The 27,971-nt window shown below is 44.6% G+C and overlaps 1 long non-coding RNA gene and 1 other non-coding gene across 2 annotated transcripts in view; both read right to left on the bottom strand.

Moving 5' to 3' along the window:
* Nucleotides 1-27,971, bottom strand: part of LOC149366311 (uncharacterized) — a 693,922-nt gene that overhangs the window by 348,714 nt on the left and 317,237 nt on the right. The window lies entirely within an intron of this gene.
* On the bottom strand, nucleotides 4,348-4,421 carry TRNAT-GGU (transfer RNA threonine (anticodon GGU)). The gene has a single exon. It is a non-coding gene; the product is annotated as a tRNA-Thr (tRNA).

Genomic DNA, 27,971 nt, shown 5'->3' with positions numbered 1-27,971 from the left:
GGACCTGCGTTGTGAAAGTGCGCAAATGTATGGTTCTTGTTTCTGTGGTGAATAAAAGAACTTGTGAAACAGCCTCTTTTATCTTTGCTCAGCAAACTGCTGCTCAGCACAATATACAGTGCTGTCTCAACGAGAAACATTGTTGCATGAGTGCATTTAACCCGCGCACACTCACCACAACCGAAAAGTGCATTTCGTTCCCAAGCTGCCTGTTTAGGTTTTGACGCGGAGAATCTGCTCTATTTGCACGCTTAACCTTGGGCCGTCGGTTCCCAAGCCCGCAGCAGTAGACCTGGGTGTCTCCTGTATCTAATGAAGTGCATTTTCGTGCAAATTATGAAACATGATCTTCCTCTCATCGCAGGCATCTATTTTTTCCCGTGCTGTTCATACGCGCTTACGACCACTAAGAAATGAATATGAAGGCAGACCTTCGGCGCGTTTTGCCTCCACTTCCTTCTCAACCAGCCTGAAAGAATACCGAAAACCCGCCCCAGTAACAAATGGGGCCTTAGAAGCGTACGCAGTTGGTCGAGGCGAAGCAATATTCGTCGGTAGTTCAACGACGTTTACCTGTAGCAAAGAATTCCTGAAAACAAAACATTCCCCACGTGCATGATGGGTTTGCAGCTGGAGAATAGGAAGGAAAGCGTAGGCAAAACGCAAAACAGTTTATCGCGAGCTCTAAACTGCACGGAGGACGTGAAAGAAAGCGGGGAGTTGAAAGAAATCACTTTCTGCGGGTGATTTTGTTTTCCAAAAACTTCAAAATAATTTATTATCGCGAAATAGATATATCCATGACTACAGAAATCATTATTCTTGTTGTGAAAAGGAAAGAACGCGCCATAAAGGAGGCAGCTTATCGCGAATCATTTCTGCCTGATTCTAGAACGCTGCAGCAGCTTCAACAAGGTGAGATTTGTAACAGCGCAATTTGGGTTGTTTCCTGGTGCTATTATCCTTGTCTTTCTTTTTCCGTCCTTAGTCGTGATGGCGCCATCATTTCTAGATGATGTGCTTTACTGCGCGACAGCCAGGTGCTTCCAGTTTCTTACCTGCATAGCAGGATCTAAGCATTCGAAGGATTTATTCTTAGAGCAGCGGAACAACATACTGAAATAACTTACCCTATTTCAGGTATACTGCATTTGCGAAGTTCTGCAAGGAGTTTTTAAAGCAAATTTCGAATACACCACTCAGTTTACATTTCTGTTTTGCTCGGTCTCTCCACAGAGTCTCCCTCTGATATGTGTACGACGTTAATCGAAGCCTTTCTATAAGAACACGGAACAGAGTTGAGCACTAAATGGCAAGCACTTACTTTCCCTTCATTGAAGGCATATGCATGCAGAATGGGCGGTTACTCCGGGTTCTTGCTTAATGCTTCCGTAGCGAGGAAATGTGAAGCACTTTAGCTGGTATTCCACTCAGAAAATCGCCTCTTTCAATTTCCGACTAAGGCCGTAAGTGCAGCGCGACGAGAACTGCGATCGCAGCTTACTGGATACACGCACGGAAGCATTCTTCATTGCTTTATTGCTCGCACGTGGGAGAAGCAGTAACATATGCACACTTTTCGCAAAGCACGCAACTAAAACGTGAACTGTTTTAGGCACATTACGCGGAACATCAACAGAATGGTAAATGCAATTTACGACAAATTGCGCAGAAAAGTACTGGTCACCAGGAAAAAATAAGAACGGGCCGGAATTTCACAGCATTTGTGTTTAGAAGTGTCCCGTATAAGCAGAGCGAGCCCCAGCCTTAACTCATGCAATAATGTGTCCGCTTTCTCTCAGCAGGCCGGCTGAACATCTCTTAGTAAAGCAGAAATTTGGGCCACTTGGTAATGATCCATCAAAAAACGTCGCACAGAAAAACACGGAAAACACAGGGAGGACGTACAGGACAGGAGCGCTCCTGTCCTCTTCGTTCTCCCTGTTTTTTCCGTGTTTTTCTGTTCGCGGTTTTTAGATGGAACACCTCTTAGAACCTAAAAAACTGAAAGCGTTCAATTTGTTTCAAAAGAAACATTCCAACGTGCTATAGGAGCACAGAACCCTGCAGGATAGCAAAAACCCGCCGGTTCGAACTTCTTTTCAGCAAAAGTGCCAAAAAAGTGAGTCTATGTAGAAATATTCTGCCGTTTGAAAGCTTGTAGCGAAGATAACTAGCTTTGTTTGGCAGTAAAGAGTAGCACTGAGCGAAATTTATACGGACGTGACGAGACGCTTAAACAAGAAAGAGCCACGGAAAATCATCTGCTTCTTCTTTCTGTGCCATGGAGTTTTAAAAGTTGAGCTGCCGTCTGCCTTTCTTTAACGCTAGATTCAGTGACAACTGCGGGGGTACTTCAATTTGCGATATATTGAGAAAAAGGAATGCAGAGTGAGATTCATGTATTTAGTGTTGCAGAACACTCTTAGTTTTCCGACTACAGCCTGTTTCCATACCCCCCCTTCAAGTGCGTGGCGCCATCTCAGCAGTGCCTTTTCTTGGGCGTCGTGTTGTGTAACAGTTGCCGTACAGGCAGACTGAAACCACCCTCCCAGTTCTTCCCTGGCCAACGGCTTTCCGGCTGTGCATTTCTGTGACCTCGCCACACCCTCCTCCTTCCCCTGTAGTCCCCACTGTCCGGTTAAGCTGACTACTACTACTAGTACTACTCTTGTAACAACGAAGAAACACAGAGAATGGGCTTTTCACAACTGTCTCTGCAAAAATGCCAAGGGAATAAGTTACACAGTGAACGAACTTTCACCCCCAAGGGCATAGCAGTATTGGAGGAGCCATTTCTACATTCTGGGTGTCGCTCACTTTCTTAAAAAAAAGGGTACACTGAGTACCTTGGCACCATGGAAAAAACGATCCACCTTCAAAGGTGCCCATGAGCAATTGTGTTGAAGCTTCTCTAGAGGGCTAGGGCATACACACTGTTAACACAAATAAAGGGAGAACAAAGAAAGTAAGCTATCCTCTATCCCGCTCCATTTTAGTGGCAGTGTATGCTGCTCAAATCCAATGGCAGATTTCGTAATATACGAAATTTTCGCTCTTGACAAAACTGAGGCATTTTGCCACCTTAAAGCATGGCAACATTATTCACGTAGCAATAGGAGGATGCTTTTAAGCGCACCACTGAAGGTCTTCACGATGTAGTAGTGAAGATTTAAACCTCTGTTAAAATCTTCTAACTGCTACAATTGTGCTTGTTTCCAAGAGAGAATCTGTCTCCGTTGATAACAGTAAGAATTTCGCATTTTTATTGATGAAAATATGCACTAGGGTTTAAATAGAATATCTGTCTCTAAAAAGAAGTGCGCTAGAGGCCAACTTGCTCCTTTTGTCACTACCATATAGGCGAATTCTTGCTCAGAGTGCAGGGGTGTGCGGCAACTTGTGGACCTCGTGAATAACTCTGGAGTGTTTCAATTTATTTGGTTTATTGGCCGCCGCGGTGGCTCAGTCGTTATCGTGCTCGGCTGCTGACCCGAAAGACGCGGGATCGATCCCAACCGCGGCGGTCGAATTTCGATGGAGGCGAAATTCTTGTGGCCCGTTTACTGTGCGATGTCAGTGCACGTTAAAGACCTCCAGGTGGTCGAAATTTCCGGAGCCCTCCAATACGGCGTCTCTCATAACCTGAGTCGCTTAGGGACGTTAAACCCCATAACCAAACCAAACTTATTTGGTTTATTGGCTCACCTCCTGCCCAAAGGCAAGGCTTTGACGTCTTGGCCGTTTCAAGAGAGCCTTGCGTAATTTGGATGTCGCGACGAATCCTGTCCTGTCTGCTTTAAGCAGATCGAGTCAACGCAGTTCCCTCTTATTGCATAGAGTTGCCTGACCGAAAGTCTGCTCCCACTGTCTGATCGATGGCGGCCGGCTGCATGCTGTCAGAGTGTTTGCTTGTATAGGTCAAGACGGTCACTATGTTTTTTTTTCGTTATGATGAGGTTGTACGTTTTTGCGTGTCCATAGCTGCCATCCAGAATTACGTATATTTTGTCACAGAAAGAATGTGGCTTCGATGGGGCTAATTTTTGCTTGTCTCACTTATTCTCCGCCTACCAAAGATAAAGAGACGTTCATGATCTTGAAGGAAGACACATGGTTAAGCTAATCTTCGCTTACAAGCTGTTTCAAACGATCTTCATTCCGAACAAGCCCAGAAAGAGGGCAGTCAGCCCTGGTACTGGTCAAATGTTTAGGGGAATCCCCCAAGGTGGAGTAAATTTGTAATAAGGGAGTAATTACTCATTGGCATCCACCCAAGCGCAGCCATACGGCTACAAAGGAAAGCTATACAGCTTTCTCACAAACTTCGTAGTTAAAGAAAAATTCTTCCTGGTCCGGGGTTCGAACCCGGGACCACCGCTTCACCGGAGCAGTCGCTCTACCAACTGAGCTAACCGGGACGGCAAGCTTATGGTAGGCCGAGAGCGAATCGATCAGTAACTCGAAGTGGGAACAGTGTTGGTCGAATGTTTAGGGGAATCCCCCAAGGTGGAGTAAATTTGTAATAAGGGAGTAACTTAGAGTTACTGATCAATTCGCTCTCGCCCTACCATAAGCTTGCCGTCCCGGTTAGCTCAGTTGGTAGAGCGACTGCTCCGGTGAAGCGGTGGTCCCGGGTTCGAACCCCGGACCAGGACGAAGTTTTCTTTAACTACGAAGTCTGTGAGAAAGCTGTATAGCTTTCCTTTGTAGCCGTATGGCTGCGCTTGGGTGGATGCCAATGAGTAATTACTCCCTTATTACAAATTTACTCCACCTTGGGGGATTCTCCTAAACATTTGACCAACACTGTTTCCACTACAAGTTGCTGATCAATTCGCTCTCGCCCTATCATAAGCTTGCCGTCCCGGTTAACTCAGTTGGTAGAGCGACTGCTCCGGTGAAGCGGTGGTCCCAGGTTCGAACCCCGGACCAGGACGAATTTTTCTTTAACTACGAAGTTTGTGAGAAAGCTGTATAGCTTTCCTTTGTAGCCGTATGGCTACGCTTGGGTGGATGCCAATGAGTAATTGCTCCCTTATTATATCCCTGTTACTGTATGAAGAGTGCTGTGTAGCTCAAAGTTTGGAAGATTTACGGTCATGATGGCCTATAGTTATCGACTAGTTAGGACAGGAAACCAGCACAAAAAAAACTCTGTGAACCGAAGTTCAGTCAGCCTCACTTCTTTGCATTTATGTTTTTTTTTAACCATTTGAGTAGGAGGTACTTGTTATGAAGCTAGCAGACAGAAAGATAATCATCGCCCGAAAAGCGACTACGACTAGCCAGAAGTACGCGCTCAACGCGAAAGAACCGTAATGAGAAATACTTTTATATTATTAGAATAATAGAGATGTAAATAAACGGCACACTCCTTGTGACCGGACTTTCTACTGCCATTTCGTCTAATGAGAACAAAAGTCTCCACATTGGGTTTCCATCTTCTGAAATATTGTTTGTTCTCTGCAGAGGAAAATATATGTCTGCTGTAAGGTTACTTAAAGATCGATCTCGACAATGCCTTTTATTGTTTTAATTTATCATGTATTAAATGCGCTTGGCACGAGAAGTTCCTGATTCGACATATTTTCAGTTCATTCATGTGAATCCACTAAATGTATAGCCCCTTACTAGAGCAACAATATATATATATATATATTTATATATATATATATATATATATATATATATATATATATATATATATAGTGCTTCAAAAACCGTTGTTCTCCAGCAAAACTTCGAAAACGAATAATCATAAGACGAATGGTTAGAATATGGCTTTGTACTGTGTTTAGATGCTGTGTAGAATGAACGGCGTCCTGTGTAAAGGCGGGTTCACCAGAAGAATCGGTGCCGCTAACATACATCTTAAAGAATTTAGATTTCTTTAGTTGTAGAAACAAAAATTCTGGTAAACAACCTTCCATGCTTCAAGAGTTTCTATGATCGCATGGCTTTTCTCAGATTCTCCGTACAATATTCTCCAGACGACATTTGCGCACCTTACGCGATTGGCTCACTAGAAGCCATTCTTTGGAGTCAGCAGTTGAAGATGCCAGTTTGCGGTGGCAAAGTTGACCAGTCTTACACTGTTAATATAGATTTGCACAACTATTGGAACGAAAAGATAGTCTACTGTTGTAGTTTGCGTGGAGCTTGGTGGTAACAGCATTTCGTTTGCTCAACATGATCAACACTTCAAAATGAAAACGCAGAACAATACGGAAGCTTGAAAAACTGCTAGGAATCTAGAAATGTTGCAATTATGCATGTTTGAGCCTGCGAAAAAAAATTAATCTAGTGTAACTGCTTTGGACTAATTGAAGTAGTTTTTTTCTCTCTAAAGTAAGTGTGGTTACATAACATGGTAGGGCAAGCACTTGCAAACTGTGCATGACTGCTGCATGATTCAATTATCGTTCAGAGAAGTTGACGTCTTGCCTGCGTTGGTCGCTCCTGAAAGTAGTTATTGAGTATTTGTTCCCCTGTTGTAACTAGAAGCGACACCATATGCTTGAATCTACATTATATTGCGTTATTACTTGAGGCTGTTCATTCTTCCTTAGGCAAAATACACCTGATGTGAGCCTGGCTCGGAAAGCAAAAATTTCTTACCAAGGACTTCGCTTTTATTGAAAAGTACGCAATTAAATATCTAAATACCATAACTTTAGCGTGGCGCCGTGCAAAACAAAATGTTCAATTACTTAAGGTCTCGGGCACCAATTTTATCTCGTGATGGATGGCCACAAAAACTAGATCCTGTAAATGACCCTTTAAGCCGCCATGTTATTTTAAAGACAGGGCCCTTACGGCAACAACCATCGCTCCTCATACGAAATATCACCGTCTGGTCTGGAAGACTCGGGTTATATCTCGGCCGTGGGAGTGCAATTTCGATAAAGGCAAAATGTAGAGTCTCGCACACCATGCCCTGTCAGCGCACCTTAAAAAACCCTAATTGGTCAAAATTTTCCGCAACCCTCCACTCAAGCGTCCTTTATAGCATAAGTGGTTTAAACGTTCAATCTTATGAACGAAACTGAACCAACATTCGACTGCGAGTTATGAAAGCCAAATACAATATCATGCCGTGAACTATGCATTTATAGCTCCTCCAGAGCTATTTGCTATAAATTTGCCTCTAACTCATCGGTGTACTTCTCGCGCAATGCTTTAGGGCCTAATACCACGTGATATGTAATTCCTTTGGCGTATTGCCTTGCGCATGAAATAAGCTACAGGAATGCACGCCTCCTGCAAGTAACGGAAGCACTGACTGCCAAGCGCAAAATGAATATTCTCATTAAACCCAAGACGGGCCCATCTTAGCTCCTCTTAAAGTGACATCAAAGCTAGTTTGCTATGCACTACGGTCTAAATTTAATCGCCATAAGGCCGTTGCGAACGCCGCATAGCATTCATTACAACACAAAGCACTGTTCACACATTGACTTCAAGGCACTACAAATAGTTAAATATAGCTCCGAGGATTGCTTGATTTGTTAGCGTTTTGATAATTTTTTTCCTACAAAACACGAAAAGTTTCGCGTCTTTCGTTTCAAAAATATTCACTGAGAACACTTCGGCGAACAAATATTCGCCGAAAAAAAAATATCAGGTAACACAACGACCCATGTCGAGCCATTGATCTAACTGCCACCCGCCACGGTGGGCAGTTTATTCGCAGCCCGGTGGGCATTGAGGGCAAGTTGTAGTGACTCCACAAGGTCACGTGATAAAGGTCTCCCCCTAAGTTGCTTCTCTGGAGATTTTTCTGGATTTTTCGCTCACTCCAAACGATGCCGACAACGGACGCCAACGACGACGCCTTCTTTTCTGCTGCGAGAGCTCCTTAGCGCTGTTGCGTTAACATAGAAGCAGCCTGACGCTGGCAACGATTCGGGCAGCACCATATACTTCCGCAATGAGCTATTTATTGTACTAGCCTATGGTTCTGCGGAAAAGAGAACATTTTTATGCGCAATGATGGCTATGGTATTCCGTAATCATTTTCCGAGTATCTAGGTCCATGGTGCAACGGAGATGTAGGTTTTTTATTAATAAAGGTATTCTATTATACAAGCAAGGATTTATTGTTAACAGATTGTCAAAAGCTGGCTTCATTTTAGATGTGTTTACCTCTCGTGAAACAGCTTTCTCGTTTGTTTTCTCTTTTTCCGCGTGTGCTCTATCCTCTAATATATGCCAACCAAGCTTAAAAGTTCACGCATTGTTGTATTCGTTTCGAATATATTCCTGTCTTCTCCCAGAAGAATAAAGTTTTCTTTAGTGGTGAGATAAATCGCGTAGCCTGCAGCATTTGCCGGAAATGTTCTCCATCTCTACCGCCAAGTAATCTCTATCCATCGTTCTTTTGATATATATGGGTGCGAATTATTCATTCTGTCCGGAGCAAAACGTTCTCAATTTTTAACCACGGCTTTCCTCAAATTAATACCCGTGACTATCCGCTCGGTCTCCTTGTGCGCGATAAATTAATTTACGTTTCATGACGGGTGCGTAAATGTTTTCATCTTATTCTAGGATCTTCTAGGGACGTTTCTTCTCTATTCGATAAGAAAGATAAGTGCTCCCTACGAATCCACTCCGCTATTCTGAAAGCTCATGCAGACCCAAACTTTTTTTCCCGGCTTAAGAGAGCGTGTCTTTGTATGGCGGTGGTATTTTCATGCAAGTATTTTTTTTATCAGTGGAGGCAGCGCAGCTAGGTTGACTCATTTTTCTCTCTTGGATGACGGTTGCAGGCCGAAATCCATCACATAAACGGCTTGCATGAGCTGTTAATGGCTAGCCCCTAATAAAAACGCTTTGGAAAATGATTCATTTTAGAAGAGAAGAAAGTGAACACCAAATGCCAACAGGTATTCCACGCTACGCACACCAGCACAGTGTTAACTTATATGGCGGACCGTCGCGGCTGTTGGTGGCTGCTGTGGTATCGTGTTCGCTTTCAATTCCTATGAGGCGCGGTTAGTTTTACTTCCCTTATACTGCAGCCTCGAGCAGCCTAGGCTGTCTACTTCCCTGCATTAGTGAGCAAATGCCGTGCACATTCTAGCACGTCGGAACCTGCAGAAGGCTCATGCGATTTTGAGATGTACCCAGTGTATAGAGTAAACAAGGGAAGAGGAATGAGGGGCTCGTTATAAATATGACAGAAGCCAACAGCCACAGAAACCAAGGGGCACAGGGGATTTTTTTTTAAATTAATTTATTTATTTTGTGGTGTTGATCAATTTCGAATATTACTAAATATGTTATCGCTTAAAGCTAACTGATTAGAAAAGCAGAAGAAGAAACAACCACATGCCGCCGGAGGGATCCGAACCCACGACCTCCGAATTACGCGTCCGGTGCTCCACCTCTGAGCTACGGCGACGGCTGTCAAACCTTCTGCTTTCGGGGGTATTTATGTTTACAAGTAACCTAACCTTGAGAGTGTTCATCAGCGCCACCCACGTTCATAAGCGGCGAACGTAGAACGTCCTGAGTTACCGCAGGTGTGACGTAGAGGTCATCGAACGGAGAGGGCGAAAGCTGCGTGAGAACCCTCTTATGCTTCATATGGCGTCAAGGCTGCCAGAACCGAGGCCCTCGCTAAGCAATTAAGCAAACATGGGAAGAGGAATGAGGGGCTCGTTATAAATATGACAGAAGCCAACAGCCACAGAAGCCAAGGGGCACAGGGGATTTTTTTTAATTAATTTATTTTGTGGTGTTGATCAATTTCGAATATTACTAAATATGTTATCGCTTAAAGCTAATTGATTAGAAAAGCAGAAGAAACAACCACATGTCGCCGGAGGGATCCGAACCCACGACCTCCGAATTACGCGTCCGGTGCTCTACCTCTGAGCTACGGCGACGGCTGTCAAACCTTCTGCTTTCGGGGGTATTTATGTTTACAAGTAACCTAACCTTGAGAGTGTTCATCAGCGCCACCCACGTTCATAAGCGGCGGACGTAGAACGTCCTGAGTTACCGCAGGTGTGACGTAGAACGTCTTCGAACGGAGAGGGTAAAAGCTGCGTGAGAACCCTCTTATGCTTCATATGACGTCAAGGCTGCCAGAACCGAGGCCCTCGCTAAGCAATTAAGCAAACAAGGGAAGAGGAATGAGGGGCTCGTTATAAATATGGCTGTTGGCTTCTGTCATATTTATAACGAGCCCCTCATTCCTCTTCCCTTGTTTGCTTAATTTCTTAGCGAGGGCCTCGGTTCTGGCAGCCTTGACGCCATATGAAGCATAAGAGGGTTCTCACGCAGCTTTCACCCTCTCCGTTCGATGACGTTCTACGTCACACCTGCGGTAACTCAGGACGTTCTACGTCCGCCGCTTATGAACGTGGGTGGCGCTGATGAACACTCTCAAGGTTAGGTTACTTGAAACATAAATACCCCCGAAAGCAGAAGGTTTGACAGCCGTCGCCGTAGCTCAGAGGTAGGGCACCGGACGCGTAATTCGGAGGTCGTGGGTTCGGATCCCTCCGGCGGCATGTGGTTGTTTCTTCTTCTGCTTTTCTAATCAATTAGCTTTAAGCGATAACATATTTAGTAATATTCGAAATTGATCAACACCACAAAATAAATAAATTAATTAAAAAAAAATCCCCTGTGCCCCTTGGCTTCTGTGGCTGTTGGCTTCTGTCCAGTGTATAGAGGGAATTTTGACGCCGCAGCCTTCATCACGCCACACATTTATTGTGGTGTAATAATATATGAGTCTTGAAATGATGTTTTTGATTTACTATGGTCCGCCTAAGTGTACCCGAAACCATTTAATGACCGGCCATTGAAAAAGTGCAGTGTGAAGTGAGAAAATTCTTTGCAAAGTTTTTTTTTAAATTTATTTCTGTAGGCAGGATTCACGCACGGTGCATTCACACAAGGTAGCCCCTCCACATATATATTGTGGTTTTTAAAAAAATATATCACATCTCAAATGACGCTCTAAACTTTGTCAATCTGGCATATATTATATATTCGGCTTTTATCAGCGAATAGACGAATTCATAGGCCTACATATAGCTAAAAAATACTTTAAAAAATTTTCTTTACAGCCAATAATGTGGGCTCTAACCCCTGATGTTACCCCCCGTGCACGACAGCAAAGCCACAGCATCTTCCTCACGTCACTTATCGCCATCACCATCAGCCTGATTGAGCCCACTGCAGGGCAAAGGCCTCTCCCATCTCTCAAAATTTAACCCGGCACTTTGTTCGCTGCGGCCATCGTATCCCAGTGAACTTCATGATCTCATCCGCCCATCTAATTTTCTGCCGCCGTCTACCAATCTTGCCTTCTCTTGGAATGCACTCCGTGACCCTTAAGGACCAGATGTTATCTTGCCTTCCCATTGCATGCCCGGCCCAAGCACACTTCTTCCTCTTGATTCCGACTAGGATGTCATTTAACCGCGTTTGTTCTCTCACCCACTCCGAGCGCTTATGGCTGCTTATCGTTGCAACAATGAGTTTTCTTTCCATAGCTCGCTGCGTTGTCCTTAACTTAAGCTGAACCCTTTTCGTTAGCCTCAACGTTTTTGACGATAGGTGAGTACCGGTAAGATACAGCTGTTGTACACTTTTCTCTCGAGGGATAATGGTAAACTACCATTCATGATCTGGAGACCCTGCCATATGCGCTCCACCCCATTCTTGTTCTTCTAGTTATCTCCCTCTTATTATCCGAATCACCGGCCACTACCTGCCCGAAGTACACATTTCCCTTACCACTTCCAGCACCTCGTTACCAATAGCGAACTGCTGTTGCCTTGCGAGACTGTTGAGCACTACTTTGGTCTTCTCCATGTTAATTTTTAGACCGACCGTTCTGATTGCTTGTAAAGCTCATTGATCATGCTTTGCAGTTCATCTCCGGAGTGGCTTAGCAAGGCAATGTCATCAACGAATCGCTAATAGGTAGATACTCTTCATTACGTCTTATCCCCAATTGCTCCCAATCGAGGCCTTGGAACACCTGTAAGCAGGCAGTGAATAGCATGTGCGAAATCGTGTGTCCCTGCCTGACACCCTTCTTTATTAGAATTTTTTTGCTGACTTAATGAAGTGCTACGGTAGCTGAACAGTCGATGTAGATAACTTCCAGTATTTTGTCGTAACGCTCTTTTACACCATTATTCCGCAATGCTTGCAGACTGCTTAGGTTTCCACTGGGTGAAATGCTTTCTCGTAATTAATGAAGGCTATATATAGGGAGTTGGTTATACTCTGAGCAATACTCAGTCCCCTTTATGACACAATGCGGAGTATCCTCTACGAAAGCCTGCCTGATTACTTGGTTGATTGAATTCTAAAGTTGTCTTGTGTCTATTATCGATTGCCAGCAGGGTAAGCGCGAATATAAACGCGGTACATTCTCTGAAATCAATACCAGTTTATTTCAGGTACTTAGTCAAACCTGGGCTTTCAAGTATGCTTTTCTCTCTCAACCTTGTGTTTTGTCGGTATGCGGTGATGCGAAGCATTGCCTTTTTACAGAGCGCCTAGTTCCAGGCAACATTATCAACCCCTCTACTTGACGACTTTAGAGACTTTGATATATTCTGCTAATTGCAGTGGAAATTTGTGCCAAAATATGTACGCCAAGTGTTCCGTATCCGCGCAAAATACTCGGTCACCAAGTGAGTAATATTTCTGCCGGAGGGACAAGCTCTGTTTCTTTTCAGGAATGAAACCAACTTCCCTTGTACTGCCTAGAGAGCGGTCAAGAACAGCGTTGGAAGTATGAATAATGCAGTAACTCCATTTTCTGAGCACAATGTGGGAAACGGTCTTTCGAAACCTTTGTATGCTACCCCTCAGTGGGGGCTGCGAAGTGTGATATAAAAAAAAAAATGCAGTGAAATTTTAGAAAAGTGAGCGAGCCATAAAAGGAAGTTAAAGGCCTTGTTACGTGCAAATTCCCTCAATTTATCCAATAGGCCTCGTTAAAAGAGGTTTCCACATAAATTAAGCATTGTTGAAATAAACGGTGCTTTCAGTAATTGTCTTCAAAGTTTTGTAATCAATATTTTGCCCGAAAGGATACTCTCAATTAAATAAAAGCTGCCAAAACAACGTTTGAATGACTTATTGCTGACCATTCTTCCTTCCGGACAGGATGTATGTCATTCGAAGTAGTTTCGTATTCCGTACGGCAAAATCAGCTTTGCGGAGGCTTTCGCCTTAACTTTCGGCCACATTCGTGACAAATCTCGAAGGCAGTATTTTGTTCATTTCAAACTTCTTTAAATGCGACCCCATGCACTTCTATCGGCCAATGTGGGTCCTATAGCTGCAGGGACAGCAAGGTCCTTTTAAAAGCGTGACCCGAATGCTAAACAACGAGAAGGCCCTCTTTGAAAGCAGCGATTCTTCCCCACAACGCAACCTATACCACCCTTAAATTTTTTCTGTTATTCGCGGGCTGCACTACATCGGCGAAAAATTTGTATCTTCGGAAGCGACATGTCTCGGTTTGCGCCGACGGTTCTCAAATCACGTTTCCTTCAGTTTACGCAAAGCGCACGTATGCAGTGCTTGGAGGATTTGTGTTCGGATTTCTGGAAAGAAGTTGCCAACGCGCACTGCTCCATCCAAATTGTGCAAGAAACTCGTCATATCTTTTCATGTAGACGTAAGGAACTAAAAGGACAAAATTAAATTAAGTTCGGTTTCTCCGTGTAGTACGTGCAATATGTAAGAGTTCCAATTCGAATTCAATACATTGCACGCTCAGGAAGCTGGACTAAGGTACAGATGTGGGTTTCTGTTTCTTTGTTAATCCTGAATAGGAACTGCAACTGCATGCCAGCCTAATATCTGTGGCGTTCTTTTACACACTTACCGCTATTGAACTGCATTCTTTCAGACCAGCAGTCGCGACCACTTAAGGCTTGGCACATGAGCCCAGGTAGGTCTTCGGCGGAGTTTGCACATTCAATGAGAAAGTGCAGCGAGCAAAGGCCCTTTGTCCGGGTTCCAGGCTCCATCATACTGTTTTGTCTGCGCACTATCTGTTATGCTTTCGCAGGCCAGCGGTCTATGGGTTTTCCCTTCGCTTAACTCAGTTCTAAAGTTCGTTCCTGAGAGACAAACTGCTACTCCGATTTGAACAGAAAACATAAAAAGAAGCTACAAATATGTCGTCCTTCTCTGGAACCAGGTTGCTTCAAACGCGTAAATGGGGAAATATTGAAAAGAAATGCCCATCAAAGTACAAGCGTCTGCCATATAAACAGCACCATTTTCCCCCGGCGAAGTTTTTAGCTATAGCGCTTCTTCAACCATTAGGTGCAAAGCTCTCTTTGAGCAGCCCTTGTTCCAGTGAACAGGGCAGCAAAGCTAATTCATTTTTCAATGTTTCAAGTATGTGGTCCCGTAAAACTTCTGCGTCCCAAATTCTTCCTGCCTCGAACGCATCAGACACTGTGCAAAAATGAATTGCAAAACACGATACCGCGAGAGAAAAGCAAATAGGTAAAGTTCATTTCGAGCGTCCACAGCTGCCGTGACGTTCTTGGCGCCGTCAGCGTGTACGCTGTTTTAGTTCACAATACACGCCCCTTTTAGCACCGCACAGAATGGAATAATTCGTTTCAATAAATGAAAAACTTAGCTAAATGTTCGCCTCTTCAGGAGCGCAGGTGTTTTCGAAGGTTTAGAAAATCTTAAAAAAGGTTAAAAAAGCGTCACTGCGAGCGTATATAGGTGTCAAAACTCTCTGGCCAAAATGATTTGCTCACAAGACGTGTAGCAGGGCACTTCATCAGCTTCGTCATGTTCAGGCTAAGTTCGCTGCAGGACAAAGGCCTCTCGTACCTCTCGTATATCCCTCCAGTATATCCCTCCGTCTTCCTGTAACCGCTGCGGCGACCTTACCACCGCAAACTTTCTAATCTCAGCCGCCCATTTCACACTGGGACGCCTCCAGCTACGATTGTCCTCTCTTGCAATCCACACTGGCAGTTTAAGGAAGACCAGTTATCTTCACCTCCCATTAGCTCATATATCTACACGTATGACGATTTCTTGTATCCCATTTCACCAACGATATCATTACCACCCATTTGTTCGAGAACCAACGCTCTTCTCTTCCTGACACTACCTATTATATACATCCTATTCCATTCAAGTTAAATTCAGCTCCTTTGGCTCCTTCACATTTTTGCCCACTTTTGTTAAAGGTGGCACGTAAAGTGCCTTCTGCGCGACGCCCTTATTTTTTACTTTCATGAAATCAAATAATTCATAACCCTCTGAAAGACCCAAAGATCCTCAAAAGCTCACCTTCACAGAGCAGAGATAGCGCGATGCAAAGAACGGTGTGCAGCATACGCGAGTGGCTTGCACACAAAATGCAACAAAATAACAAAAGTAATATGTAAGGGTCTAGTGCGTGCCCAAAGGTGTTCTCTGATATTCTCAAACACACGCGTCTCGCTACGGAGCCGGAAGAGAGCTGAGTTCAAGCGCGTATTCAAATATTGACATACTTTCGACGCGGCAGCAAACAACCGACGGAAACGGAGCCGCCATCACTAGTGGAGCTTTCTTGGAAACCGGAACCTTATGCATGGAGCCTGTTCCTTGGCGCATTCAATTTTGCGCTCACTTGCTTTCATCGCGTGAAGAAAATGGAGTGCACCCCGTACGACATGTATATGAAAGTCGTGACTTTGTTTTGGGGTTCTACACGCTAACTGAGTAGCTTTCGCATAGCGATGAAAAAATGCGTTTTTTGAGAAGCAGAGACCCAACATGTAAAATGGTTGGCTAGGTGTGCACACTTTCTATAAAATGCCGCCACCGGAAGACTCTTCAATACGAAGCTTCTATCAGAAGAGCACGAGCACTTTCTTCCTGAAGAGAATGACAGTCCCTGGTTGACAGCGGCTTACACGGGATGCTCTAAGAAATGAGTTGCACGCTAGTCACGGCTCTTACATCCTCTTTGTTCTGCCACCTGCAGCCTATAAATTATTTAATGCTGATGCGAAAAGGTAGAAAGTGAATCAACTTTTAAGGATATCGAAATTTTTAGACTTCAAGAGGTGACTTCATCCGAGCAATGTAAGTTTCGATGGGGGCGAAAATGCGTGTTTCGTATTACATCCAGTAATATTAAATATGCCCTGTCTCCAGGAATATACATACACATTTCTTATTGAAAGCACAGAGCGAATTTCTCACCCCGATTGTCAAAACGCTGTGTGCCTGAGCGCAGAATTTTCATAACTTAGAAGAATCGACTCAGAGTAATTCTGGGGCGGCCAAGTCTCTTTTGTAGCTTGTTCATTCTTTGTCTTCTACGTAAGTCTGCTGGGCGCGTAAAACTGATGAACATGGCAGAGTAAGACAATACCTTGCGCAATTCGACCCTCGCAGTCGTAGCATGGGAGCCGTGTCAACCTTAAAACCCAGTTTGTACTTTCAGCGTCGGGTGGTCAAGTGGGAAACAGTTGTTTCCTTATTAATTGGACTACCTGTATATTTCTTCATTATCGCTCCGCGGTGGCTCAGTGGTTATGGCGCTCGGCTACTGGCCCGAAAGACGCGGGTTCGATCCCGGCCTCGGTGGTCGAATTTAGGTGGAGGCGAAATTCTAGAGGCACTTGTACTGTGCGATGTCAGTGCACGTTAAATAACCCCAAGTGGTCGAAACTTCCGGAGCCCTTCACTACGGCGTCTTTCATAGCCTTAGTTGCTTCGCGGCCTTACACCCCATAAACTAAACCAAACCATCTCTTCGTTACGAGAGGCACCGTGGCGCCGAACGCGACATAAAGACACAATTTAACTTCTCCAGTGTCTAAGGTACCTACATGAAGACAGAAGTGCTTACCACTGAGACTTCTATCTTCCCTGCTCCTACTAAGACGGGACAGCAGCACTATACTCTGGCTCACATGATGATGGTTTTGTGAGAGCTGCTTTGGAAGGCCGTGTCCACACCATAGGTCAATTTGCTGATTATACTGGTGCAATGAGCAAGCTGCATTTCTTTCGCTGAACTGGTGAGCTACAATTCACAGTGCCCTTAAGCCTCCAATGAACCTGAAGTTAATCAACGGCACTCTTGAACGAATTCAAGATTATGTGCGTGAACTTGAAAATGAATATGTCGTGAGCTTCCTACTAACTCGCCGTGAAGATACCTCGTATTTAACTTTCTCCTGCATCAGGGTTGTAATGCTAAAACAGCAAGTATTAATAAATCGCGTAAAAACTCTTTTGTAACGCCCTAAGATTTATCTTTAAGGAAATAAAACGACATCAAAAGAAATTATTTTGTCGAGGAATAGCCTCCGTCAAGTAATGAATGATGACGCGTGGAATTTATTATCATATACCTGTTATCTGCATAGCATTCATCATCATCATCAGCCTGACTACGCCCATTGCAGAACAAATGTTTCTCCGATACCCAGTTAACCCTGTCTATTGCCAGCGGCGCCAGGACCATCGGTTATCTTCTCTTCGTATTACCTGACCTGCCCAGGCCCATTTCTTCCTTAGGATTTTGACTACGATGTCACTAATAATCAGTGTTTGGTCAACTTCAGCGCTGGCGTGGCGGCGAAACCGTCGTTTCTCATGCTGCAGGCACTGACTTTCATCAAAGCTGCAACAAACGAAACACTTTTTTTCGATTGCCTCTCTGCTTTCGTTTTGGCCTAGACCCATCCTCCCCCTGGGATAAAACGCGGGAAAAGTTCAGAGAGCGTAGTGTCAACATACCATATAAACGCACGCGCCAATCAGCTAGCTTCTCTCCTGGCTCCATAAGTGCCCCTCGGCTCCTTGCCTTGTAGACAGAAGAAGCGAGTGCGAGCAGTTTATCTTGATGGCCCTGAGGTATTGGGCCATCATTTGAAGGCCGGCGTGCAATCGTATCTGAGAGCGGCAGGGAGGATGTCCCAAGATAAGGCAAAGGAAATGCGAGAGCTTAAACTAAGCTCCGTATTAGTTGCTTTGGTTTGGTTTGGTTTATGGGGTTTAACGTCCCAAAGCGACTAAGGCTATGAGAGACGCCGTAGTGGAGGGCTCCGGAAATTTCGACCACCTGGGGTTCTTTAACGTGCACTGACATCGCACAGTACACGGGCACAGTACAGTTGGGTTTGAAAGTTTTTGTACGAAGCCGGCACCTCAGCACTCGGAAGTGCTTTTTACAAGGAAGGTGAACTGCTTAAAATGTTAGGAAGCATACAAAAAGCACGTATTGCTATGTAGGATGTGGCAGGAAGTGCAGAAGCCAGGTGCTCAGTCGTTTTTTTTTCGCAAAAGCTGCGGATCAACACGATGCACTGGTCGCCAGTGCGCTGCAATTGCTTGCCCGACTCACTTCTGTGCTGGGAACACCGATAAGGTCCTGCTTGGATCAAAAAAGTATTTCCTGGTGAACGATTTCAATTCATAGTATGTGTGTCAGGCTTCCATGTGGACCCAGCAGCATTTTCGTTCAAGCTTCCATAGAGGAGAAGAGAATGTATGTCGTTTGGGGCCACGGTATTTTCAAATAAGGAGCCGTCTTCGCAATTCACACACCAATGACCATTAAAATACCGGCTTCTCTGCGCTATCGATCACAGTAGTCTTAGAAAGGGCGAGCTTCCATATCGAAAAGAATTCTTTTTTTTTTAATGGCAAAGACATTGTCGTCATAAGCTCAACGATTATAATTTCACAAAACTCGTTAAAAGCGAAAATAGATTACTTGATTTCTGCCTACAGGAGTCAGCGTAATACAGCTGTATCAATTCTTTGAAGACCGAGGACATTTTCTTTGGTCCCTAAGCAAAACATTAATTACTAATGGACATAAATATCAATTTTTCACCTTTTCGCTTATACAACGCTTTTATATTTGCTCTAGAGTAGGTGTTGTTTCTAATTGGTGCTTACGTTTTGACAGTGACGAACGTCTTGTGGTATCACATATATTTCTTTGAGATTTCCTGCCCTACCTCCAGCGTATTTCCAAGCTTCATGCCAAGGACAGTGGTTCCCATCAGTTGTAAACTTGCAGCGTAATTTGGCCTGCGATTGCACCTTATAACCCATTGCTTCACTGTCATCGTCGGTGGAGAATGCATGCGCTTTCGACGACACCCACTGTAGCCATCATGCCACAGACAGTTATCATAGTTTTTCTGCCGGGTAGCCGCAGAGCTATTGTGCGCATTGAGGCACATGGATCGTTGTGACTCTCGACCGAGCATACTAGTGATACGTGCCATTTTTGTCATCATGATCACATATTCTGCAAAACTGCGGCTAAAGCAGTGCTTTCCTGGTTGTCCGGTAACGAGCTAGACAATGCAAAGAGTGCGTTGCCAGTTTTCCAGCCTTCACCATCCACAGAATGCGTTGTCAACATAACGTGTCATTGAGAGAAAGTAAACGCGAAATGGCTCAAGAAGAGGCCAGTGCTCATTACAAAATGCAATTACCAGCGTCCATAAAAGGGAGGTTTATATTCGTGCCTAAGAAGTTAGCGTTGTGCTATTGCAGTGATTCCCTAATCCATCGCTTCTACGTCTGTTGAGATACGATGACGAGAGCCCGAATGCATGTAAGCCTGGTCGTTGTCGGCGATACATTTCGGGACTTGTTGTTTTGGGAAGACTTCTTTTGTGCCCAATGAGAATTCCATTGTCTCTCAGTGGTGCTGTATTTTTCGTTTCTTCAAAGACACCGAGGAATTGAATAAACCCTTCACATGGTGCCTCCAGGTACACGCTTGTTAGCACGCCGGTGAGAGGTTTCATGTAGTAAGAAGGATTGCTCACAAACGTGGGCCTTTCTATGAAGAATATCTTTGAAATATTTTGCAAAGATAACAGAATCCAAGGAACAGAGCGTAATAGCGTTGATTTATTAAAAAAAACAAAAAAACAACTGGCATAGTGCAAGTCAAGAATAAATGTGCAAGAAAATATGCCCAAAGTGCCTTTAGCCACGGGCATTGCGCTAGCATAGGCAGATTACTCTCATTCAAGAGCTGCGCATAATTGAATTTTACTTCATGTCTAAGGCGATATGTCTGGTTTTCGTCGTATATGACATTCGCTGACACTTTCCTCTCGTGCAGACATTATCACTCCAGCATTTACCTAATTTATGCATAGTTTGTTTCGGCGTTTAAATATGGTCATGTTTGACATTGGCGGTTACCTGTTTTGGTGATTTTCGCTCCCATTTTGCTTTGAAAATGATTGCATTAAAACAAGATTGAACTGACACCCAGCACCAGCCAGCATATTTGGCCGCCTGATACAAAATTCTGCAATGAAGTTAGCGGTGGTTTCTATTTTTTCCCTACAGAGATTGCTGAACGCGTCTTCTAAGCACAATGAATTATTTAAAATCCTCTCCATGAAATGCAGTGATTGCAGGACGACTTAGCAAATTAACATAGTAATATTTACAGCGTTCACAGGCCGCAAATGATGTGATTGAAAAGGTTCGGTACAAAGCAAGTTATCGCGTACTGGTCATCGACCTCCCATGCACTGTTGATGCCCTCCTCTTGAGAACACTCAGGACAGACGATGAAAGCTTAGAGACAGTCCACACATTGTGATTAGCATCACGTTTAAATGCTTACACACGTTCTGGAAGCAAAAAAAAATCGCCTCAGTAAAATATGCTAATCCTGTAAAATTACGTGCGTAATGGCATAGCATTAGGCGTGAGTATCCGATTATTTCAATGCTTTTCTAGCCCACTGAAAGTGAATAACAGAACGTTATAGTCACTTGCTATAAAAGCCCATTATCCGGAGGGCGGGGCTCACACTCGCTGTAAAAACCGGACATAAAAATTAAATGATGTCCCAAAATACAACAAGAGCTGGACCCATAGACGCACTTGCCGCCGCGGTGGCTCAGCGGTTATGGTGCTCGGCTGCTGACCCAAAAGACGCGGGTTCGAACCCGGCCGCGGCGGCTAGAATTTCTTTGGAGGAGAAATTCTAGAGGCCCGTGTACTGTGCGATGTCAGTGCACGTTAAAGAACCCCAGGTGGTCGAAATTTCCGGAGCCCTCCACTACGGCGTCTCTCATAGCCTGAGTCGCTTTGGGGCGTTAAACCCCATAAACCAAACCAAACCATGGACGCACTATCGCTAAACTCCCTAACCTACTGCTCACGCGTCTGAAGAAAGTGCTCCGTTAGCGGTGCAATGTTACCGGTGACACTTACTTCGTTACCGGTGACACATATCACGAGATCGTGTCGATGGCACTGTAGTTGATTTACGTAGAGTCTTAATGCACATCTCGGAACGAAATAAAAGGACACTCAGCTCTCGGAGGCCAGGATAAGCATAAGTGGATTATTCATACGACTTTTTAAGGGTTCGCCTAAGTACATTGACCTCTAGATTGCAATGCCTCCGTGCTTCGCCAAGACATGTATTCACTACTATAGGCTCTATAAGAATTCAATTTTGATTATAAGTTTTTTTTTAGAAACGCCTCAAGGCGGGTCATCGACTGTTTCTATCGCTCTCTTGCCGTGTATATAATAATATTAGTTCGTCAAACGCTTGCTTTTTCGTCGCTGCTATAGCTGGGCAGAAGAATGCCTTCAAATATTTCTTAGCTCGGCTCGAATACGCTATGCTCCTTGCATGTTCATAAATGCTTCACTTTCAGAAGACGCATTATGCGGAAGGTAGATTCACACGTACATGGGCGCGAAAAATAAAACAGATTCGTACAAAAAAAGGAAAAATAACATGTTTGTTACTCTTATACACGTTTTTTTTTTTAATTTCTTTAGGCTAACTACAGCGGCGACAAGGAAAAAACCGCCCCGACGTACGCCGTATATTCATCAGTAGCGTCTCACCAGTAAATGCCTTAATAAATTTTTTTTCTGTGGGTGCTGCAACTTAAACTATTATTTCTACAACAGAGCTTAATACACCCTGTTGGGGACAAAGCCAGCTTTGTAGATAAGACAATTTGCACGATCAAAACTTTTTTTCACTAGAAATAATTATTCAAAGTGCCAACTTAAACAATAGAAACACTTTAGTACCAACTTCATGCCTTCATTTTTTCCCAAATGCGACAGACAGACAGCCACATTCATTTCCGAACATGTCTAACAAATTTACACATATGGCGTCTCTAGCGACCTCCACATGGAGACGCGAGTTCCCAAACCGAATAGATTAAAAATTTCAAATCTGACAGGGTTTTTCTCCTCTTCGACCCGGGCTTAAGTGCCGGCTTAGAAACCGATCCAACTAGCATGCACAGTAGTCTATGGACACCGAAAAACTGCTCAATAATGAGAGAAGAGCATTCAGTACTGACTGGCGAAATCAATTCTTTGGGCACATTTCTTTTGCTTTCTACACTACATATCACATACTTCTTGCTTGATCTGTAAAACGCATCATTAGGTGCATTTGAAACACCCAACCAACCAGCAAAAACATGAAGCACACAAAGTAATAAACTAAACATAACGTGTCAAATCAAATCAAAATATTTTTTGCAACAAAACGATTAGGTGTACACTAAAGCTTCGTATTTAAGCTATGACACGTACGATAGCATTAATAGGCCCCGTCACCGACTCAACTTGACCTTATTAGCAGATTACCCGACGATGTGCTACACGACACACCAAATCACCCTGCGACAAGTATAAAGTTGCTCCCGTACACTCGCCCCTGACCGGCATGCAATTTGCTTCTCCGTTAATCACTAGTTCCTTAATTACTTCCTGTCTTAGCAAAACAGTTTGCAATAGCATAGAGTCGTAAGCTACTAAAATATGTGTAAGACCATATGACTGCACATAAAACCTCACTTTACCCAACCTGCACGACCGTCCCTGCGTGGCCTGTAGGGGCAGCGTGTCTGACTACATATCCAAGGTTCTAAGGTAGAAATCCCCACAGATCACCGCCAATTTTCACACAGGAAGCAACGTATTTTGGTTTGTCTTCTGTGCTTTGCGCGAAAACGCTGGATGCCCTAGTTTCGTGAGCGCTTTCCTTTACACATCCCTTCCGACAACACAGAAAGTGGGCAACTTCGAAACTGTGCGTAACTAGGCAGGGGAATCCATGGTAGAGAGAGGGTGTGGTAGATGGTCCTTTGCGATCACAAAATGAACAAGGGAGGGGAAAACCTCAGGTTGCTTGAGCCAACGTTTCGACAAGGGGACTTGTCTTCGTCTGGGCAAAGCGTTCATCATTGGGAGGGATTAAATAGGGCCTTCGCTCCGAGGAGGAAGGCCCCGGGGGTGGGGAAGGAAAGTGGTGTGAGAGAGGATGCGTGTCAGGAAGGGGAGGGAGGTGAATCTTGATTCTTTAAGCTGAAATAGTGAAAAAACATATATCCCGGGGGTGTGTAATGAACAAAGGCTTTGAAGGGGCTGCGACGGGGGGGTTGGCGCTGGATGGACCTGAAAAACTCAGATGAGAGGATTAGTCAGCGTGGTACAGGGAAATGAGAACAAGGCAAACAAAATAGGCTGACCCTGGAAGGAGAAAGAAAAGGGGGGGGGGGGGGAATTTCCAAGGAAGGAAAAGGCAGGGGGGGTGGGGGGAATGGCTCGAGTTCAGAGAAAGCCAAAAGGTGGGGGCAGAGGGGATAACAGGAATGTCATGGTTTCCGAGAACTGGTAGTAGGGGATTAGGAGAAAGAAAAAAAAAGTGAACAAAGGGAGAGGGTCAGAAGGCCGGAAATGTGGTGGAAGATATGACGTGGGAAGGGTGCAAAGAGCGATAGTATACTCAGAAGTACTTGTATTTGGGCGTGTTGGTTCGTAACTTTTCAGGAGGACTCAGGGGCGCAACAAAAGACACCGACATAGAAGCAGACAGGGACAAGCCCTTGTCCCTGTCCACCTCCACGCCCGTGCCCCCCATCCCGCCCCTGTGTCCTCCTGAAAAGATAATATACTTATGCGAGGTTCTAGGAAATGGTCTGAGCACGTGCAAGACATTTGTTAATTTAAAATTATGCTAACCCTGGAATGTACCTGAGAGATTCCAGGTTTCCTCCACACAAGGAAGGTATCGACGCACTCTCCAAAATTCTAACTCAAAATCTTCACCCGCACGAAACTGAAGTGTACCTCACGCTACTTGGTACTAACACTCAACTACTTTGAATTCGATTCTTCTTACTACCTTCAAGTATTCGGAACAAGCATGGGCACTCCCTTCGCACTCCCTTCGCACCCAATTACGCGAACATTTGAAGCCTGACTGAAGAATGAACAATTTGAGTTCGTCGAATTTGTGATGGCGTTGATTAAAATGGGTCGACACTGCCTTCTGTTCATTCCGTGTTGTGTCAGCCGGGTGCCCGTTTAATCTGGCACTCATCGTTTGTCCGGTTTCCCCCGATATATTTTTTCTGGCAGAAGGAGCACTGGGGCATGTAGATAATATTGGACGATGTGCAGTCAAAACTAGTCTTTATATCGAAACTGAAATCGTTTGCCGTGCTTTTCACCGTAGTGTCCCTTTATAAATGTTTGCATGTCTTGCATCTAGGTCGAGAGCATGAAGTTACTGTCGGTGGTGGTTTCTTACCGAGCCTAGCATGCACCAGGATGTCCTTCAGGTTTGTGGTGCGTCTGTATGTTACCCTTGGTGCGTCGGGAAATATTTTCTTGAGACGGTCGTTACCAGTTAAAATGGGGTGGTATTTCCGCAGGATATTGTTTATGTTTGGAAGCGCGTTTGAGTATTTTGTTATAACTGCAGGAGGTCGTTGACTGTTAGCTTTTGTTCGTTTTTTAAGAACTACGTCTCGTTTCAAAGTGGATGCTCGTTGGAACGCGTTATTGAGGGTTGTCTGTGGATGGTTTCTGGTGATTAGTGTGTTTTTTAGCGAGTGTAGGTGTTTCAGGTAGTCGTCGTCGACGTTACATATTCTTCGTAGTCTCGTTGCCTGTCCAACGAATATACCTTGTTTGCAGTGTCTTGGATGATGGCTAGTGAAATCTAAGTATTGTTGCCGGTCAGTGGGCTTCCTGTAAAGTGTGGTTTCGAGCTTGCTATTTTCTAAACGGACAGTGGTGTCAAGGAAATTGACTTGCGTTTTCGAGGAGTTGAAGGTGAATTTAATGCTGGAGTGGCATGAATTGAAATGTGTGACGAATGTCTTCAGGGTCTCAGCCCCATGCTCCCATATCATGAAAATGTCGTCTATGTAACGCAGGTATATAAGTGGTTTTTTTTAGAAATGAATTTAGAAGTTTAGATTCTAGTAGCCCCATAAAAATGTTCGCGTAAGTGCGTGCGAAGGGAGTGCCCATGCTTGTTCCAAATACTTGAAGGTAGTAAGAAGAATCGAATTCAAAATAGTTGAGCGTTAGTACCAAGTAGCGTGAGGTACACTTCAGTTTCGTGCGGGTGAGGACTTTGAGTTAGAATTTTGGAGAGTGCGTCGATACCTTCATTTGTGTAAAGGAAACCTGGAATCTCTCAGGTACATTCCAGGGTTAGCATAATTTTAAATTAACAAATGTCTTGCACGTGCTCAGATCATTTCCTAGAACCTCGCATAAGTATATTATCTTTTCAGGAGGACACAGGGGCGGGATGGGGGGCACGGGCCTGGTGGACAGGGACAAGGGCTTGTCCCTATCTGCTTCTATGTCCGTGTCTTTTGTTTCGCCCCTGTGTCCTCCTGAAAAGTTACGAACCAACACGCCCAAATACAAGTACTTCTGAGTATACTATTGCTCTTTGCACCCTTCCCACGTCATATCTTCCACCACATTTCCGGCCTTCTCACCCTCTCTCTTTGTTCTCTTTTTTTTTCTTTCTCCTAATTCCCTACTACCAGTTCTCGGAAACCATGACATTCCTGTTACCCCTCTGCCCCCCCCTTTTGGCTTTCTCTGAACTCGAGCCATTCCCCCCACCCCCCCTGCCTTTTCCTTCCTTGAAAATGCCCCCCCCCCCCTTTTTCTTTCTCCTTCCAGGGTCAGCCTATTTTGTTTCCCTTGTTCTCATTTCCCTGTACCACGCTGACTAATCCTCTTATCTGAGTTTTTCAGGTCCATCCAGCGCCAACCCCCCCGTCGCAGCCCCTTCAAAGCCTTTGTTCATTACACACCCCCGGGATATATGTTTTCTCACTATTTCAGCTTAAAGAATCAAGATTCACCTCCCACCCCTTCCTGACACGCATCCTCTCTCACACCACTTTCCTTCCCCACCCCCGGGGCCTTCCTCCTCGGAGCGAAGGCCCTATTTAATCCCTCCCAATGATGAACGCTTTGCCCAGACGAAGACAAGTCCCCTTGTCGAAACGTTGGCTCAAGCAACCTGAGGTTTTCCCCTCCCTTGTTCATTTTGTGATCGCAAAGGACCATCTACCACACCCTCTCTCTACCATGGATTCCCCTGCCTAGTTACGCACAGTTTCGAAGTTGCCCACTTTCTGTGTTGTCGGAAGGGATGTGTAAAGGAAAGCGCTCACGAAACTAGGGCATCCAGCGTTTTCGCGCAAAGCACAGAAGACAAACCAAAATACGTTGCTTCCTGTGTGGATTCCGGACGCAACGAGAAAAAGAGACAGCCGGGATGCGAGAACGGCCTTTCCCGGGCGCATCGCAAACACATAGGTTTGTAGGCAGATAACAGCAAGTACAGGAAAGAAGAAACCAAGAACCTATCTGAGGTGCACTTCGTCTTGCTTAGCCCGTCGCGGTTGTGTGTTGGTCTTATTATCACCCGGCCAAATTTTAGCTGGCGTGCGTAACGGCCGCGTTTTCCATATGCTCCTGCAGCTTATGACGGAGCAAACTTGCGAAAACTTCAAATATAACGACAGGCTCACTAAGCCCGTCCTCGATATTCAGCTTTCCGCAAGTTGCTTCGTCATACAGCGCAGGAGTGCAGAAAAAGCAGCCCTCGCACACGCTAGCTAGATTTGACCGGCTGTTGGAGCTTAGAAGCCACAGGTCATTGCTGGGCTGGATTGCCGTGTGACTTTCCGGAAGTATACACATGTGGCGGTGGTTCAAACAGTATTAGGAATTTTCGGCGGAAAAAAAAAGAAAACATTCCTTTCACGCCTCAAAAGCAAACCTCAGGAAACAAAGGAATGCTTCTGCGAGTATAAACGGGTATAAAACCTGAGAGCGTATCTATTCTAAGACGCCGATTAAGAGCGGTTGCAGGTCACTTTTGAAAGATGTCTTTGTGTCTATACTTTCATTTAACAATACTGCAGATTGGGCGAGTTGGTTAACATACAACTTGCAAAATTTTAGCGCGAAAAACATAGACAGAAAGAGTAGACGACACGAGCGCTGACTAACAACTGGAAGTTTATTCGAAAACACGTAGAATTATAAAGGAAGAAAGTGCGATAAAATCGTTGGTCAAAAACCAAAAGAAGAAAACTAAACACAACAGTCACCGCCAGCTCCTGCTATCAAGGCGCAAAGCACTTGTCCATATAAGCTACCTCTTTTTCCCGTATAGTAACAGACGGTTTGGCCACGCACGTGTTATGAGCCTCTTTCTGTCCATGTTTTTCGCGCTAAAAGTTTGCAATATGTACTTTCATAGTTCGCAAAATAAGCTAGCACAAGGAACACTGGTCTACTGCGCGAGCGACGACACGCTCGGCTCCCTGCAACTCTACAAGGTGAACGCTGCTGTTGTTGACATTAAAAGAAGCTCTGCACCAACGCTTGTTTCATGTTTGTAACATAATTGTTTACTCCTCATCTCGCTCCCGTCAGTCTGAAAATGCCATGGCTTACCGGCGGTAGGGGCTGCTGTAAAGTCTTTGGCTTCAGCGGAGTAGCGAGATCCTCTTATCAAAAATGAATTGAGCGGCATAAATTTGAATGAATTGGATTGAATCCCCGTGTTTCAAGGCTGCAGAAAAGTCTCAAGAGTTTCAACAGCTGTCGACACTCGTCTTTCACTTTAT

This window comes from Amblyomma mixtum, chromosome 1, assembly GCF_055824585.1.
Source record: "Amblyomma mixtum isolate Tamu chromosome 1, ASM5582458v1, whole genome shotgun sequence".
Lineage (NCBI taxonomy): Eukaryota > Metazoa > Arthropoda > Arachnida > Ixodida > Ixodidae > Amblyomma > Amblyomma mixtum.
The sequence above is the reverse complement of the archived record's forward strand: the minus strand, read 5'-3'. Positions and strand labels throughout refer to the sequence as shown.